This window comes from Vombatus ursinus, unplaced genomic scaffold (assembly GCF_900497805.2).
Source record: "Vombatus ursinus unplaced genomic scaffold, bare-nosed wombat genome assembly UNPS02014779.1, whole genome shotgun sequence".
Lineage (NCBI taxonomy): Eukaryota > Metazoa > Chordata > Mammalia > Diprotodontia > Vombatidae > Vombatus > Vombatus ursinus.
In genome coordinates, this window is record NW_020954557.1 from 3,900,966 (window position 1) to 3,918,397 (window position 17,432).

The 17,432-nt window shown below is 40.2% G+C and overlaps 1 non-coding gene across 1 annotated transcript; it reads right to left on the reverse strand.

The window, feature by feature from the left end:
- Positions 1–407: 407 nt before the first annotated feature.
- TRNAA-CGC lies at positions 408–479 on the reverse strand. Its single transcript has one exon. It is a non-coding gene; the product is annotated as a tRNA-Ala (tRNA).
- Between the last annotated feature and the right edge of the window lie 16,953 nt (positions 480–17,432).

Consider the following 17,432-nt stretch of genomic DNA (forward strand, 5'->3'; position numbering starts at 1 on the left):
TTCACCTAGGCGCAATTGCTTTGCCGCTAGCGTTCTCTCCAGGCGCGCGGAAAGCCTGGGTTCGAATCTGGACTAGTACAACGGCGATGCTTTAACTCTATGGAACAACCGGATTTATGAGAGAATATGTGGAAACACTCTAAGTTCTAGGCTGCCTAATAATTTACTTTTTTGCGATTGACAGGTCAACACAAAGTTAACTATTTTCTCTTTTTTCCTTTTGTTTTACAGCAGCCGGACATCTTATTTTATCTCCATTTGACTCTTTCTGTATTTATAAACCATGAAATCTTTCACGAAGAGCGAAAACAGGTCAGTTTTAGTATTTCCGATTTTGCCGGAAAGAGCCGTTAAAAATAGTAACAAGAAGAAAAAAAAAGGAAACAAAAAAAAGGAACGCCAGCTTTTGGAGATGCCGGGGATTGAACCCGGGACCTCACACATGCGAAGCGCGCGCTCTACCACTGAGCTACATCCCCCAGCTACCAAAACCTTCTCCGCTCTGGGTATTCATTCGTTCTCTGACAGGGAAGTGTTCCACGTGATTGGGTAAAATCGTTGGTGTCTCAGCCTTTCCTCGCACCCTGAAAGACGGCGGCTCCCCTCCCCCACACGTTCGCGAGCTGCCGGCTGCGGGGGCTCCTCCATCCGCGGGCCAAAGGAAAGGGTGCGCGGGCACGCGCAGGGGCGGGAGGCGCGCCCTCGGGGCCGCCGCGACTGGTTCTCCGGGTTTGTGTCCCGAGCGGCCGCGGGAGCCCCGGTGTGGACGTACAAAGGCCGCGTCCGGGCCTCGGGCTTCGAGGGGAGTCGGGACCGGGTGGAAAGGTGTGCTCACTGCTACTGGATCTTCTCTACTTGCGTTTCGTCTGTATTGTTCCAGCCCGTTTTCAAGGGCGGGGGAGGGAGCGGGTAATGTGTATAAAAATGCCCGGGCGGAAGGGAGTAAGGAGATGCTTTGCTGCCCCGGGGGTCTCAGTGGCCCCTAAGACTCTGAGGCCGCATGTCCTGGATCCTGTTGCCCAAAAGGATATATTGATTCCTGAGCCAGCAGAGAGGTTTCCAGGGATCAGGACCTGTTCCAGATTTTGAGGTCCCCAAGACAATAAAAATTAAGGTTCATGAAAACATAATATTGAGCAAAACGGGAAAAGGTGATACATACTTAGGAGTTTTTTTTTTTTTATGTATTAGAATGCTTTTCTGGATTACCACCTTTTCCTCCCTTTCCATCACTCTTGTAGATGCATGTTTTCATGCACCAATGCTAAGACAGGGAAAACCATTCAAATTCCCTTGTCCCATTGTTGCCCTGATAAATGCTTTACCTGATAAATTTGAAGGCTCTTTGGGGTTGGAGGCCTAGCTAGATTATCCTCCTGGCATCCCTTATGATGAACCTATGCCTGATCCTCGTCCCTGTAAAGCAAAGGATCCAGATGCACCTCGCACAGTGCTTGGCACATAATGAATGCTTGATAAACAATAACTATCATTGGTATTGTTGGTACTGATGAGGTACAAAAGAGTGCTTGAGGCACGTGGAGCAAGCAGTACATGAAATAGGACATAAGATGCAGGATGTGACCAGACAGAAAAGTGATCAAAGAACACTATGCATTGAAGCCCCCACCATGGACTTACCTGTGTGATTTCACAAAGCACCCTCAATTCCAGAACAAGTCTTCCCCTCCCCTTTCTTGTTCTCTTTGCTTATCACCTCCAAACCACCTGATATCCCAGGCATTTTGGAGCCATGCTTGCTTTTCCCATTCTCTTGTTCCCTTCCTCCTATTACATATTTAAACCATACCTTTGACCTGGCTAACCACCTTTGCCTCCTACAGGAAGCAGGGGCCACTCTGCCCCCTTAGGGGAGCAGGGCCTCTGGCCTGTGCTCTGCCTCCCACGTGGAGTAGAGCCCATTGGGGCTCTGCCTCATAGGGAGCAGGCCCACTTGGGTGCATCACCCCAATAAATGCCTTTCTTTAACTTGGAAACTGTTTTAGTGAATTCTTTCAGGACACTAGGACCTGCACGTCCTCATTTCAAGTAGCACCCCAACATTCTTGGGGTTCACACTGAACTCATCACCAATGGCTACAAAGAAGATCTAAGTGAATTCTTTCACACCTGAAACCAATCTCCCAACTCTGACCTCAACAGGCCCATCAGAACACTACTGTTATGCTCATCTTCTCTGGCCTCTTCTTCTGGAGTCAACAACATCTAGTGCTCCAAAGCTTTCCCCCAAAACAACCACAAACAATAACCCACCTCAAAGCTACCCTAAATCCTTTACATTAAAGCTAGATTTGGATTCAGAGCACAAGATTAAAAATTCTGGCTGTATTTAACACCTGACACTTACTGCCTTGGGCAAGTCACTTAACCTTCTCTCTAGACCTAACTGTAACATGAGAGAGGATTCGACTAAATGATCCTAAGTTTTTCTTTTTTAGCTCTGAATCTGTATATCTTGTGATATGCAACAGGTCCACAAATAACCCAAAAAACTTTTGGTAAAGAAATCTGCACCATCCTTTAAATATGGAAAAGTTGGTACTTCCCCCATTATATTTGCCTTTCTACTTTACTAGCAAAGTCCTTGAACCAGGCCGAAGTCTTAGATTTGATTAACACAGAAAGACTTCAGAACATACAGGTTGAGGCCCAAAGTTTATTTTACTGCAAATGATCAAAAATCCAGTAGCATATTTCCACGACAAAAATGTTAGATTATTTTACTAAACACAAGACTTAGTTTTCAAGATTACGTGTTGACATATAACACATATACATATGCCCCCTAATAACATAGTATTACATTAATACTCTCAACTTTTTATGGCAAGGGTGATGGGGCGATAATGATGAAAAGGTCCTGGACTTTCCCACGTGGCCCAGGTCCCTGGCAGTTGTTTGCCTGGGGCACCCAGCCCTTCCCAGTTCATAATCCTTTCAACTGTCCTTACACTGTGGCTTTGACCCTGCCCCAATCTCCAGTTCTCCGCTACCTCTAACCTAGCCCAACCCTTCATTGTCTGTTACCTCTGGATAGACCCAGCCACTTCCCACCCTTAACCATCTAGACTCCTTCCATTTGGCCTAGGTTCCTGGTGTTCACCTGGGTCACCAGGCCCTTCTGGATCCTTTTCTTTTACCTCCCAGTCACCCCAAGCTATTGGCCACATTATAAAAAGCTCAGTCTCAGCTACCAAATTGCCCGGATAGATTACTTAAGAGTCTGGCCCGGTTGTCAACACAAGCTTCACAAATTCTCAGATTCTTAAAATCTGGCTAATGGCTCTGATGGGGTTGGGATCTAGACCCCAGAAAGGAAAAACCCTGGACTTTCCCACTTGGCCAAATCTCTGGCATTCACCTGAGGCTATAATCCCATCAACTGGCCTTTCATTGTGGCTACACCCAATCTCCCAATTCTGTTAATCTAGCCTGGTCTTCCTTTGTTTTACCTCCCTATGTATGGCCCCAGGCCATTTCCCCCCCTTAATCCTAGCTAGGCTCCATTCTCTGTTGACCACGAGGTCCAGGTCCCAGGAGTTCTGTTCCCCCTAGTTTACTGGCCACTCCTAGGTCCCTCCCACAGTCTTTCTGTATATATAAGGTCCACCTTGTCTCCACTAAGATGCTCTGATTCTTAAAATCTAGCCACTGGTCAGATTCTTATAATCTAGCCAATAGTTTACTAATGTTCAGACTCCTTAAGAGTCTGCCCAATATGACTGATGTTCTAATAAACCCTGTCTTTGGCTGAAAGAAGGCTAGGGTTGAATTCTTTCGGGCAGGACCCCCATATTGGGGTCCTAGCACCCCTGAAACCCTAAATCACATCAGCTCAGATTCATAAAATCTGGCCAATAGTGAAGATTCTTAAAATCTTACCCACCTAGGGACAGCTAGGTGGCACAGTGGATAGAGCACTGGCTCTAGAGTCAGAAGGACCTCCATTCAAATCTGACCTCAGACACTTGACACTTACTAGCCGTGTGATTTTAGGCAAGTCACTTAACCCCAATTACCTCACAAAAAAAAAATCTTGCCTACCTCAATCGTTTTAATAAACCTTGTCTCTGACCGAAAGAAAGCTCGAGTTGAATGAAGTGCAGGACCCTCATCTTCTGTCCTCCAATTTTGGGTTTCCCAGCACCCCTGGACCAACCCCAAGATAATACAAATAAAATAAATGTAAATGCACAGAAAATCCATGAACATTTTTTTATTATTTTGATTTATCAATAATCACTTCCATATGCTTTTGAGTTTTAAATTTTTCTCCCCCTTCCTCCCCACCACCCTCCCCAAGACAGAGCACAATCTGATATAGGCTATACATTTACATTCATATTAAACATATTTTCACATTAGTGATGTTGTAAGTAGAAATTAAAACCAATAGGAGGAACCATCAGGAAGAGGAAACAAAACTCAACAGAAGAGAAAAAAAATAACAGTTTGGCTTCCATAGTTCTTTCTTTGGGTGTGGATAGCATTTTTCATCACAAGGCCTCTGGAGATGTCTTAGATCCTTGTATTGCCAGGAAGGGTTAAGTTTATCAATATTAGTCATCACACAACGTGGCTGTTATTGTGTACAACGTTCTCTTGGTTCTGCTCACTTCACTCAGCATCAGACCATACAAGTCTTTCCAGGTTTTTCTGAAGTCAGCCTGTTCATCATTTCTTATAGCACAATAGTATTCTATCCTGTTCATATACCACAACTTGCTCAGCCATTCCCCAATTGATGAGCATCCTCTCAATTTTCAATTCTTTGCCACCACAAAAAGAGCTGCTATGAATATTTTTGTACATATAGGTCCTTTTCCCATTTGTGTGATCTCTTTGGGATATAGCCCTAGAAGTGCTATTGCTGGGTCAAAGGGTATGCACATTTTTATAGCCCTTTGGGCATAGTTCCAAATTGCTCTCCAAAATGGTTGGATCATTTCACAACTCCACCAACAATGCATTAGTGTTCCAATTTTCCCACATCTTCTCCAACATTTATCATTTTCCTGTTTTGTCATGTTGGCCTTTCTGATAGGTGTGATGTGGTACCTCAGAGTTGTTTTGATTTGCATTTCTTTAATCAATAGTGATTTAGAGCATTTTTTCATGTGACTATAGATGGCTTTAATTTTTTCATCTAAGAACTGTCTGTTCATATCCTTTGACCACTTATCAATTGGGGAATGGCTTGTATTCTTATAAATTTGACTTAATTCTCTATATATTTTAGAAATGAGGCCCTTATCAGAGAGACTGGTTGTAAAAATTCTTTCCCAATATTCTACCTTCCTTCTAATCTTAGTTGCATTGAGTTTGTCTGTACAAAAACTTTTCAATTTAATGTAATCAAAATTATCTATTTTGCTTTTCGTAATCTTCTCTATCTCCTGTTTGGTCATGAATTCTTCTGTTCTTCATAGATCTGACAGGTAAACTATTCCTTGCTCTCTCAGTTTGCTTATAGTATCAGCCTTTATATCTAAATCATGTACCCATTTTAACTTTATTTTGGTATATGGTGTGAGATTTTGGTCTATGCCTAGTTTCTGCCATTCTCTACCAGTTTTCCCAGTTTTTTTTCAAAGAGTGGGTTCTTATCTCAGAAGCTGGGGTCTTTGGGTTTATCAAATAATATATTACTATAGTCATTGACTATTGTGTCTTGCATACTTAACCTATTCCACTGATCTACCATTCTATTTCTTAGCCAGTCCCAAGCAATTTTGATGATTGCTGCTTTATAATACAATTTAAGATCTGGAATGGCTAGGCCACCTTCCCCTGCATTTCTTTTCATTAGTTCTCTTGATATTCTGGACCTTTTGTTCTTCCAAATGAATCTTGTTATTATTTTTTCTAACTCTATAAAATAATTTTTTGGTAGTTTGATTGGTATGGCACTGAATAAGTAAATTAGCTTAGGTAGAATTGTCATTTTTATTATATTAGCTTGGCCCACCCATGAGCAACTAATGTTTTTCCAATTATTTAGATCTGATTTTATTTGCATGAAAAGTGTTTTGTAATTGTGTTCATAGAGTTCCTGGGTTTGTTTCGGGAGGTAGACTCCTGAATATTTTATAATGTCTACAGTAAGTTTAAATGGAATTCTCTTTCTATCTCTTGCTGTTGGGTTTTGTTGGTAATAAATAGAAATGCTGAAGATTTATGTGGGTTTATTTTATAGCCTGCAACTTTGCTAAAGTTGTTTATTATTTCAAGTAGTTTTTTACTTGATTCTCTGGGATTCTCTCAGGAACTTCATTTTACCCAAACTTTCTTTCCCAAACAGTACAGCAGGGCCTTAGTAAAGGGCAACAGTAGAAGAAACATGTCTTTTGGCCCTTATCTTTTACAATGCCCTTTCCCTGAGTGCTGCCAGTACCATCCAGCTGCCCAAATAACCCTACCCTGGTACTCATATTCCCTGGGTTTACTTTTTCGAACCTACAGCTTCAGAGCACTCCTAAACACCATTTCCAAACCATCTCTCTCCTCAAAATAAAGCAACCCCACCTTCCATTTCATTAAAGCCCCATTCCCAGAAACCTGATGGCTAATTAACACAATAAATTAATTCCTGTTGAGATGTTAATGTGTTACCCCTCCTAGGTATTAGAAAATTGACTTAAAGGGTTGGAACTAAAGTTATTGAGGTAAACCCTTGGGGCAGTTTGTGGCATTCCAAGTGAGTTCCGGTTTCCCAGCATTCTAATCGTCCTTGGGCTTTTGGGACCACAGCCTCAGTGGGGAAGTCTTGCTACTCTAATTGGTAATTGCTTTATCCCCCTTCCCAGCTCCTTGACTCCATCCCACACAAATCACTTACAAAATCATTTTTATATGCCCACCTCCTATTTCTGAGGCCCCATTAGTACAGATTCTATTATTCTGTCTCTAAAAACAGCTAAGAAATCATAAAACACTTTTTTACTTTCCTCTTACCTTTCTAGCATCTGGTAGGGGTGACTACCTGGGCTTGTTTCCTCTTCTCTAAAATGAGAAGGTTGGACTGAATGACCTCTAAAATCCTTCTCCCTACCCCCCATCCCAACTCCAATGATCCTATTAAGTAAAATAGCCAGAAGGGAGAAAGCCAAAGAATAAAGTAGGAAAAGTTGAAAATCTGTGTAATCCATAAAGTTGACTGTCTGCTCTAAATAATTTATATGCTATTTAAATAGAGTTTATAATAAGATTTTGCTCTTAAAGAGGATAAACCATGTGCTGATTTGAAGTGTTCTTCCCATGTCTGAGGGGCTGTCATGTGGAAGAGGGTTCAGGTTTATTCCTTATTTTGGGTTGCTCTGCAGGAGCAGCAATCACAGGAGGGTATCTTTCATAGAAGAGCATCTCATCGATTACATAATTTAACAAGAGACTTGGCAGCTAGGTGGTGCAGCAGATAAGAGTTCCAGACCTGGAGTCAAGAAGACCTGAGTTCAAATTTGGCCTCAGACACTTACTGGTTCTGTGACCCTGGACAAGTCACTTAACCCTCTTCACCTCGATTTCATCATCTGTAAATGAGCTGGAGAAGGAAACTACTCTAGTATCTTCCCCAAGAAAATCCGAAATGGGGTCACAGAGAATCGGATATGACTGAACAACGATCGATTGAGCTGTGTAGCATTTGTTAACCATCTTTTCCTCTTGGCTCCTCTCTCTTCCCTGAGTGTCCATGACACTGGTCTCTCCTGGCTCTCTTCCTTCCTGTCTGGTTACTCCCTTTTCAGCCTTTATGCAGGTGACACTCCAATTTGTATTCAGCTCTAGTCTCTTTTCTGAACTCTAGTCCTGCATCATCAATTGCCTATGAAACACTGAAATTCACCTAAATATTCTATAGGCATATAGATGGATTTGCCCTTTTTTTGCACTTAACACAGTGCCTGGCACATAGCAGACACTAAATGAATGCTAGTTGACTGATTGACTGACTTATCTCAAACTTAAAACGTTCAAAACAGTTCCCATTTCTTTTCCCCAAATCCTCCTTCCTTTCAAGCTTTCCTGTTTTGATTGAGGTCATCAATGTTCTTCCAGCTACTGAAGTTTGGGGTCTTCTCAACTCTTCCCTCTCCCTTACCCCTCAATTTCAATGAATTGTCAAGTCTGGATTCTGCCTCCACAACATATTCCACATCCTCCCCTTCCCCTTCCTCCCCATACACACAGTCATTCTCCTGGTTCGGGCCTTTATCACCTCTCATCTGGGCTACTGCAATAACCTCCTAATTGTTTCAAGCAAAAATTACTTTCTTTGCACATAGGTAGGTGGTGGTAGATAGAGCACTGGATTTGTAGTCAGGAATAACTCCATTTGAATTCTACCTCAGACACTTAACTAGCTGTGTGACTCTGGGTAAGTCACAGCCTCTCAGCCTCAATTCCCTCATCAGTGATAATAATAGCACCTATCCACAGGGATGTTGTGAAGATCAGATGAGATTATGTGTATAATATATAAATACATAAATGTATATATGTATATACATTACATGTGCATATATATATATATATATATAATGTTGTGCAAACCTTGAAACACTAAATGAATGTTAACTATTATTTAATCTTCCATATACATGTTGTTCCCCTCACTATTCCCAACTAGAACATAATCTACTATATTTGAGATCAGGTACCACTTAATTTTTTTTTTAATTTGTATTCCCAGTGCTGAGCACAATGATTGGCACATAGTAGGCATTTAATCAATTCTTGTCAAATGAATGAATACAGAGGAGGAAACTGAAGCCCGGTTTAAGAACTTAGCACAGGTCACACACATAGTAATTAGTAGAGAAGGTATTCAAACAACTTTTTGTATATTTTGTAGAAAATAATTTCTGATGGGTGGGCACTAGCAACTCTTGGTGTCCGAATAGGTCTCCTGTAGGAGGTAGTAGGTCACCTGAGCTTTCAAGGAAGTTGGGTAGAGGTGAGCACATTCCAGAACGAGGGGGTTGGGTAGGATTTGCAGTTTATGCAAAGGCATGGAAGGTCAACTACAGGAAACAGCAAGTACACCTATTTGGCTTGGATAAAATATGTGACAGGGAGCATGGTGAAATCTATTTGGAAAGACAGGTTTGAGCCAGATTGTGAAGGGCTCCAATTACCAAACAGAAGTTTTTATTTTGTGCTAAAGACAAGAGAAAGCCACTGGAGTTTCTTGACCAGGGGAATGACATGGTCAGATTGGAGTTTTAAGGATTATCAATTTGGCAACGATGTGAAGGATGTTTTGGAGTGGTAAGAGAGAGGAGATAGTAAGAAGAGTTCAGGATCTTAAACTTCTGATCTATTCCATGACATCATCCTGCTTTGTAAGCTAGTAGGCTCCAACAGCATTAGAAGTCTTTTAGTGAAGAAGGCAGGATAATCTATTCCTTGGGCAAGAGTTGATAACTAGATGACACCTGAGGTAACTTCCAACTGTAGCATTCAACAGTTCTATAAATTAATTCATTACAATATAAACCACTCCGAATCCAAATTTCAATTTAAAAAATCACAAATGGTTTCATTCCAGGCTGTAATATTTTAAATCAATTACTTTTGGAGCCATCCTGAATAGCTATACTTCATGCAACTCAGTTTCATTCCTTTTAATTCTAACTGCTGGGAACCCACATGTACAAAAATATTTATAGCAGCTCTTTTCATGGTGGCAAAGAATTGGAAATTGAGGGGATGCCCATCAATTGGGGAATGGCTGAGCAAGTTGTGGTATATGAATGTGATAGAATACTATTGTGCTGTAAGAAATGATGAAGGGAATGGGTTCAGAAAAACCTGGGAAGACTTGTATGAACTGATGCAAAGTGAAGTGAAGAGAACCAGGAGAACAATCTACAGAGTAACAGCAATATTGTAAAGATGATCAACTATCCACCTCCAGAAAGAGAACTGATGGATTCAAAATGCAGATTGAAGCATTTTTTTCTCCTTTCTTTTTTCTTTTTGTTCCAAAACATGGCTAATGCAGAAATTAGTTTTTCATGATTTCACATTTGTAAAATGGATTTCATATTTGCCTTCTCAATGGGTGAGGAAAGGACAGAATGGGTGGAAGCAGGAACTGAAAATAACATAAAATAGAATATTTTTTTAAAAGTCTAATTGTTGGGTCTGGAGCCAGTATTCTTCAAGCACAGAAATCCTTTATTCCCAAAGGTTTTTCTGACATAGAACTCTCCTCTGTTTCCCAAAAGTGTTCCTTATATAATAGAACTTTGAGAACTGACTGGCATCCTGGGATTTGTAATTTGGAGCAACAAGAATCCCTTTTCAGCCCTGATAATTGTTTGGGACCTTTTTGACCTTAGAACCAGAAAGCAAACCTAAATGACACCTGAGGGTTCTTAAAGGCATGAACCAGTCTATGAACAATGAAAGAAGTGGGAATTTGGAGAGCTGAGTAGCAGTTGTAGGGACACAGTAACTCCAGGATTTGAGGAGCCAGAAAGGTGGTATAGCAGCAACAGGTTAAAGGAGAAACTTTAAAGTTTAAGGTAAAGGCTGAAGTAGTGTAGAAAAGTGAGAGTTAGAAGAGGGCTATCCAGCTGCCACAGGCCTCTCACAGCAGTAAACAGTCAATAAGTATTAAGCACCTACTATGTGCTAGGCACTATAATAAGCATTGGAGATACAAAGGCAAACAGACATTTGGGCTGAAGCTAGAGGTTGTATTCACATGTCCTAGGACTAAATTAAGTCCCTCCCTCATTGCCTCTCCCCCTCAAGTCTGTTCTTTATCTGACTTTCTATCCCTATTCCTGTCCACTAACAGACACTGTAATATACATTCTGCTTGCCTAAACTTTTCCTACTTCCTGATTTTTTCCTCACACATAGAGAGGCCAAGGGTTAACGAGAAATAAACATACATTTATCTTAGGGCAAAGAGCCAAACTTCTGCCCAATGTTAACAATTTTCTTAACTGGAGGCTCTGAGCTATTATGATTCACTATTTGACTACTAATTTTTTCATCCAATGTAAACTTCACAAAACACAAGGGGGTGACGTGAGAGAATGGGAGGTGGGTGGAAGGGAAACACAAAGACTAGTATATTGCCGCCAGGCTAAAAGTGAGCTAATTTTCATAACTGGTTAGGGTTGATTAAAAGTCCAGAGTGAAAATAGAATAAGGAGGAGAAGACAATGGCCCAAGAACAGATTTCTTCATACCATCCCTCCAGGGAGGAGAAAGATTCTATGCAGGGAAGATTCAGCTCTGCCCTATCCAATGGGAGGAAGGAGCAGAAGAGATTTTGCACTAGCTAGCACCTCTACACTCCAATGGTGTTATATCTGGTAAAGCAAAGAAAGAACTGCCTGGCCACTTGCAGGTGCTGTGGTCTCAACTGTATGCAGTAGCCAAGGATAGACTATGTACATATTTTGTGTATTTGTATAATAGTTTATTTGGGGCCAGCCTTAGGCAAAATTGGGAATCAGGAAAATTTTGTTTTGGGCCCATTGGCTTTTCTTTTCTAGAACCTTCTTTTGGTGCCTTTTCCCCACCCCAGGCACCCAAATATCTTTATGCTAATTCTTACATACTTGGTGTCTCCCAGGCAACCCTTCAGTTTCAGATATACCAATCCTGCTCCCTTTCCCAGGTTCTCCCCATCCTTTTCTCCAAAACCAAAAAATGCTTATTTATCCTGAGTCCCTTCCATTCCCCCAGGGCTTGGCTAGACTAATCTGAGAAAAAATATTTCAGGGTAATACTTCATTTTTTTATTCAAGGTAATACTTTAAAAGGGGCAGCTAGTTGGCGTAATGGACAGTGCCAGGCCTGGAGTTAGGAGGACTCAACTGCTTGAGTTCAAATATGGCCTCAGATACTTACTGTGTGTGACCCTGGGCAAGTCACTTTTAACCCCATTTATGTCATCTGTAAAATGAACTAGAGAAGGAAATGGCAAACCACTCTAGTACCTTTGCCAAGAAAATCCCAAATGGGATTACAAAGAGTTGGACATGAAGGAACAAAAAAAAAAAAAATTACTTTAAGAGCTGAAAACAGATTTGGTACCGCTTTTAGAAATATTAGTATTTCCTTATCCCAAAGGAATGATTCTCTAATGGTAGAATTTCAGATACAAGGACAAGTAGTGCAAGAGTTATTTTTTGGCAAGAAATCTCATCTGAATCTCAACATCTTTATCAGATCCCACAATCTATTGCCATTGTCCCACGTCATGGAACCTGAATAAGTGAAACAAGTCTCTGGGGTGGGCACTTCTCTGGTTGTACAAATACCAGCCGGAAACAATTAACTATCCTCAAATTATTTTAGATCTTTTTGTTGGATATTTCCTTGTCCTCAGCACATCTCCTACTAGATTGTAAACTCCTTGAAGGCATGGACACAGAATTACTGGATTCAGAAGTGGCCTTAGGAATTATATAGGCAATTATCTTGGCCCATGAACTTTAAAAAAAAAAAAGCTCTATTTCAATATAAGTGGTATTCTTTGTGATCCAGTATATTTTATTTCATGTACTTCAAAACAGTACTCTAAGAAGGGGTTGATAGACTTCAACAGACTGCCAAATGCACACATATCCCAAAGAGATCATACAAATGGGAAAAGGACCCACGTGTACAAATATCATAGCAGTTCTTTTTGTGGTGGCAAGGAATTGAAAATTGAGAGGATGCCCATCAATTGCAGAATGGCTGAACAAGTTGTGGTATATGAATGTAATGGAATATTATTGTGCTATAAGAAATGATGAACAAGCTGACTTCAGAAAAACCTGGAAAGACTTGTATGGTCTGATGCTGAGTGAAGTGAGCAGAACCAGGAGAACGTTGTATGAAGTAATAGCCATGTTGTGCGATGACTAATGTTGATAGACTTAACCCTTCTCAGCTATACGAGGATCTAAGACATATCCGAAGGCCTCATGGAAAATGCTATCCACATCCAAAGAAGGAACTGTGGAGTTTGGATGCAGATTGAAGCATACGATTTGCTATTTTTTCTTCTGTTGTGTTTTGTTCCTCTTTCTGGTGGTTCCTCCTATTGGTTCTAATTCTTACTTACAACATCACTAATGTGATCAAAATAAATAAATTTTTAAAAAAAGAGTCTGGCCAACATGGTGAATCTTTAATAAACCTTGTCTTTGGCATCCAGAAAAGTATAATATTTGTGCCCTCCTGGATGAGAAAGGGAGGAAAGGGATGAATTGGTTTACTTGATATGCAATAAAACTTACAACTCTTTCAATTACACCACTTTGCTCCTCAGGGTCATAATTATTAGAAATAACTCATCACTGTAGTTAATTATTATTAATAACCACCCTGAGGGTCAAGGTGGTGCATTTGCAAAAATTGCTAGGTTTATTCTATTTAAGATCCAACCATGAATTACACTGTTGTCCAAAGACAAACCTAACTAAATTCTGAGAAGATGGTTGGCCCCTGAATGATGAATTTTTCATCCACAAAAATGTTCTAAGGCTATTTCTTAAGTCAGAGGGAGATAGCACTTTGTTTCTAGTTCAGTAGAAGGAGGACTAGTTTAGCCAGGCCAATAGCATCTTTACCTCAGGGCTCTAGGAATACCCTAAAGAAGTATCTCTTCTCTCCTATTGGCTCAAGCCCCCATTCTGGGTGTATGCCCTTTCTCCACTATTAGCTACCAGTGACTAGTGCCCCAATTCTATTTAATCAATTAACATAAATTAGCCTTTACAAAGGGATATTTACTTTGAAGATACAGCAGGAACAGAAGTACTAATGTTTCCCTCAAACAATTTGAGAGCACATTCTATAACACAGAGTTCTCTGGGGAGAGTGGGCTAAGACTTAACTTGCTTTCTACTTATCATTGATTCCATCAAATTCACATCCAGATGTAGCATGACTGTAAGATGAGTCTTCATCTTTCTCCCAGCTACCACAGGGATGGATCTTGAAGTTGTTGTTGTTGTTGTTGGGTTTTTTTTTTTTTTTTCCCAGCCAAAGACAAGGTTTATTAAAGATCCACCATGTTGGCCAGACTATTTTTTTAAAATTTATTTATTTTGATTTATCAACAGTCACTTCCATAAGTTTTTGAGTTTTAAATTTTTCTCCCCCTCCCTCCCCACCTCCCTCCCCAACAGGGCATGCAATCTGATATAGGCTATACACATACATTCCTATTAAACATATTTTCACATTAGTGATGTTGTAAGTAAGAATTAGAACCAATAGGAGGAACCACCAGAAAGAGGAAACAAAACACAACAGAAGGAAAAAAAAGCAAATAGTATGCTTCAATCTGCATTCAAACGCCATAGTTCTTTCTTTGGATGTGGATAGCATTTTCTATGAAGCCTTCGGATATGTCTTAGATCCTTGTATTGCTGAGAAGGGTTAAATCTATCAACATTAGTCATCGCACAACATGGCTATTACTTCATACAACGTTCTCCTGGTTCTGCTCACTTCACTCAGCATCAGACCATATAAGTTTTTCTAGGTTTTTCTGAAGTCAGCTTGTTCATCATTTCTTATAGCACAATAGTATTCCATTACATTCATATACCACAACTTGTTCAGCCATTCCGCAATTGATGGGCATCCTCTCAATTTTCAATTCTTTGCCACCACAAAAAGAACTGCTATGATATTTGTACACGTGGGTCCTTTTCCCATTTGTATGATCTCTTTGGGACACAGCCCTAGAAGTGCTATTGCTGGATCAAAAGGTATGCACATTTTTATCGCCCTTTGGGCATAGTTTCAAATTGCTCTCCAAAATGGTTGGATCATTTCACAACTCCACCAACAATGCATTAGTGTTCCAGTTTTCCACATCTTCTCCAACATTTATCATTTTCTTGTTTTATCACATTGGCCAATCTGAGGGAGACAGTGGTCAAAAACAAAACACTAGTGAGTAGGGAAAAGGAGAAAGAAAAGCATAAACAGAGGGGGGGTAAGGAGAGAAAGACACAGTTAGTAATCATAATTGTGAATGTGAATGGGATGAACTCTTACATAAAATGGAAGCAGATAGCAGAATGGATTAAAAACCATAATCCTACAATATGTTATTTACAAGAAACACATTTGAAACAGAGGGACACACACAGGGTAAAAGTGAAAGGCTGGAGCAAAATATATTATGCTTCAGCTAAAGTAAAAAAAGCAGGGATAGCAATCCTGATCTCAGACAAAGCAAAAGTAAAAATAGATCTTATCAAAAGAGATAAGGAAGGAAATTACATCCTGCTAAAAGGCACCATAGACAATGAAGTAATATCATTACTAAACACATATGCACCAAATGGGATAGCATCCAAATTCTTCCTAGGAGAAGTTCAGGGAGTCACAGGAAGAAATAGACAGCAAAACTAGACTAGTGGGGGACCTCAACCTCCCCCTCTCTGAACTAGATAAATCTAACCACAAACTAAACAAGAAAGAAGTTAAGGAGGTGAATAGAATATTAGAAAAGTTAGGTATGATAGACCTCTGGAGAAAATTGAATGGGGATAGAAAGGAATATACTTTTTTCTTGGCGGTACATGGCACATACACAAAAATTGACCATTTACTAGGGCATAAAATCCTCACAATCCAGTGCAGAAAGGCAGAAATATTAAATGTATCCTTTTCAGATAATGATGCAATAAAAATTATGTGTAATAAAGGGCCATGGAAAGATAGACTAAAAAATAATTGGAAACTACATAATCCTAAAAAATGATTGGAGTAAACAACAAATCACAGAAACAATCAATAACTTCATTCAAGAGAATGACAATAATGAGACAACATAATAAAACTTATGGCATGCAGCAAAAGCAGTTCTTAGGGGAAGTTTTATATCTCTAAATGCTTACATGAATAAAATAGAAAAAGAGGAGATCAATGAATTGGGCGTATAACTAAAAAAAACTAGAAAAAGAACAAATTAAAAATCCTCAATTAAACACCAAATTAGAAATACTGAAAACCAAAGGAGAAATTAATAAAATGAAAATTAAGAAAACTATTGAACTAATAAATAAAACTAAAACTTGGCCAGACTCTTAAGGAATCTGAACATTACTGAGCTATTGGCTATATTATAAAAATCTGAGCACCTTAATGGAGACAAGATGGACCTTATATACAGAAAGACTGTGGGAGGAACCCACGAGTGGCCAAGTAGTTTGGGGTGACTGGAAGAGGGGCCTAAGGAGGATCTGGATGGGAGTGGCCAGTAAGCTGGGGTGAACAGAACACCAGGGACCAAGTGGCCAAGGGAGAATGTAGTCTAGATAGAATTAAGGGTGGGAAGTAGCCAGGGGCAATTGGGAGGTAACGGGACAGAATTGGGAAATTGGCCACAATGAAAAGCCAGTGATTTGGCTAGGTGGGAAAGTACAGGGTTTTTCCTTTTTCCTGTCCAGATCCCAAAGATATCATCTTTTCCTTTTAGGGGGTTCATATCCCATCTCCATTATTACCCCCTCAAACAAATGGGACCTAAATTCTTTTGGTGTAAGGGGGAAAGGTCTTGGCTTCTGAAACTGCTTCCTACTGGCAAGGGGCATAGAACTGTCCCTGCCTCGAGGGGGTCCCAAAGAGAAGGTTGACTGGAACCAAGCACTGGCTGCATCCAGAGGGCTATGGGGACATTGGCTGGTACCCATTATTTGCTACCAACTGTAGGTGAATGGCCTGTAGTCTGGAAGACACAAATATGACAGAAAAGACTGCAGGGCCCAGATAAAGGGAGAAGTAAAAGTGTAAGAGCCCCATTAAAATAATTTACATTTGACCTTCAGGATTATCTGATCTTTTACTTTTTCTAAATTTAGGTAACTTGCAGGTAGAAGTTATCACTCCTGGGTTCAATAGTTATGCAAATGAATTTGCCAGAGGCTGACTTTCACTTCAACTATCTTTTTTTTTTTTTTTTTGGTTTGTTTGTTTTCCTTTGCTAGGCCATGGGGTTAAATGAGTTGCCTAAGGTCACATAGCTAGTAAGTATCAAGTGTCCGAGGCTAGATTTGAACTCAGGACCTCCTGACTCCAGGGCCTGTGCTCTATCCACTGTGCCATCTGGCTGCCCCTTTCACTTCTATTATCACTGAAATTTTCCTCCCCAAACCAAACTGAAGAGGTTTCTGATTTAATTTCAGTTGTTTGGGGGTATTGAATGACTACACATTCAGATCAAAACAGCAAGATCTCACACACTTGCTTTGATCTTTTACTGACCACTTGCTCATATTATAGAAATTTACTATAAAAGGATAAAGCAGAGAGTAGATTTAGGGCCCAAATATGACAGGATAAAACATCCTGAGCTCTATTTAGATTCAGATAATTCAGTTTTCCAACCATGCAGTATCAAATACACCTCATAACCAGACTCAGGAATAGCCAGG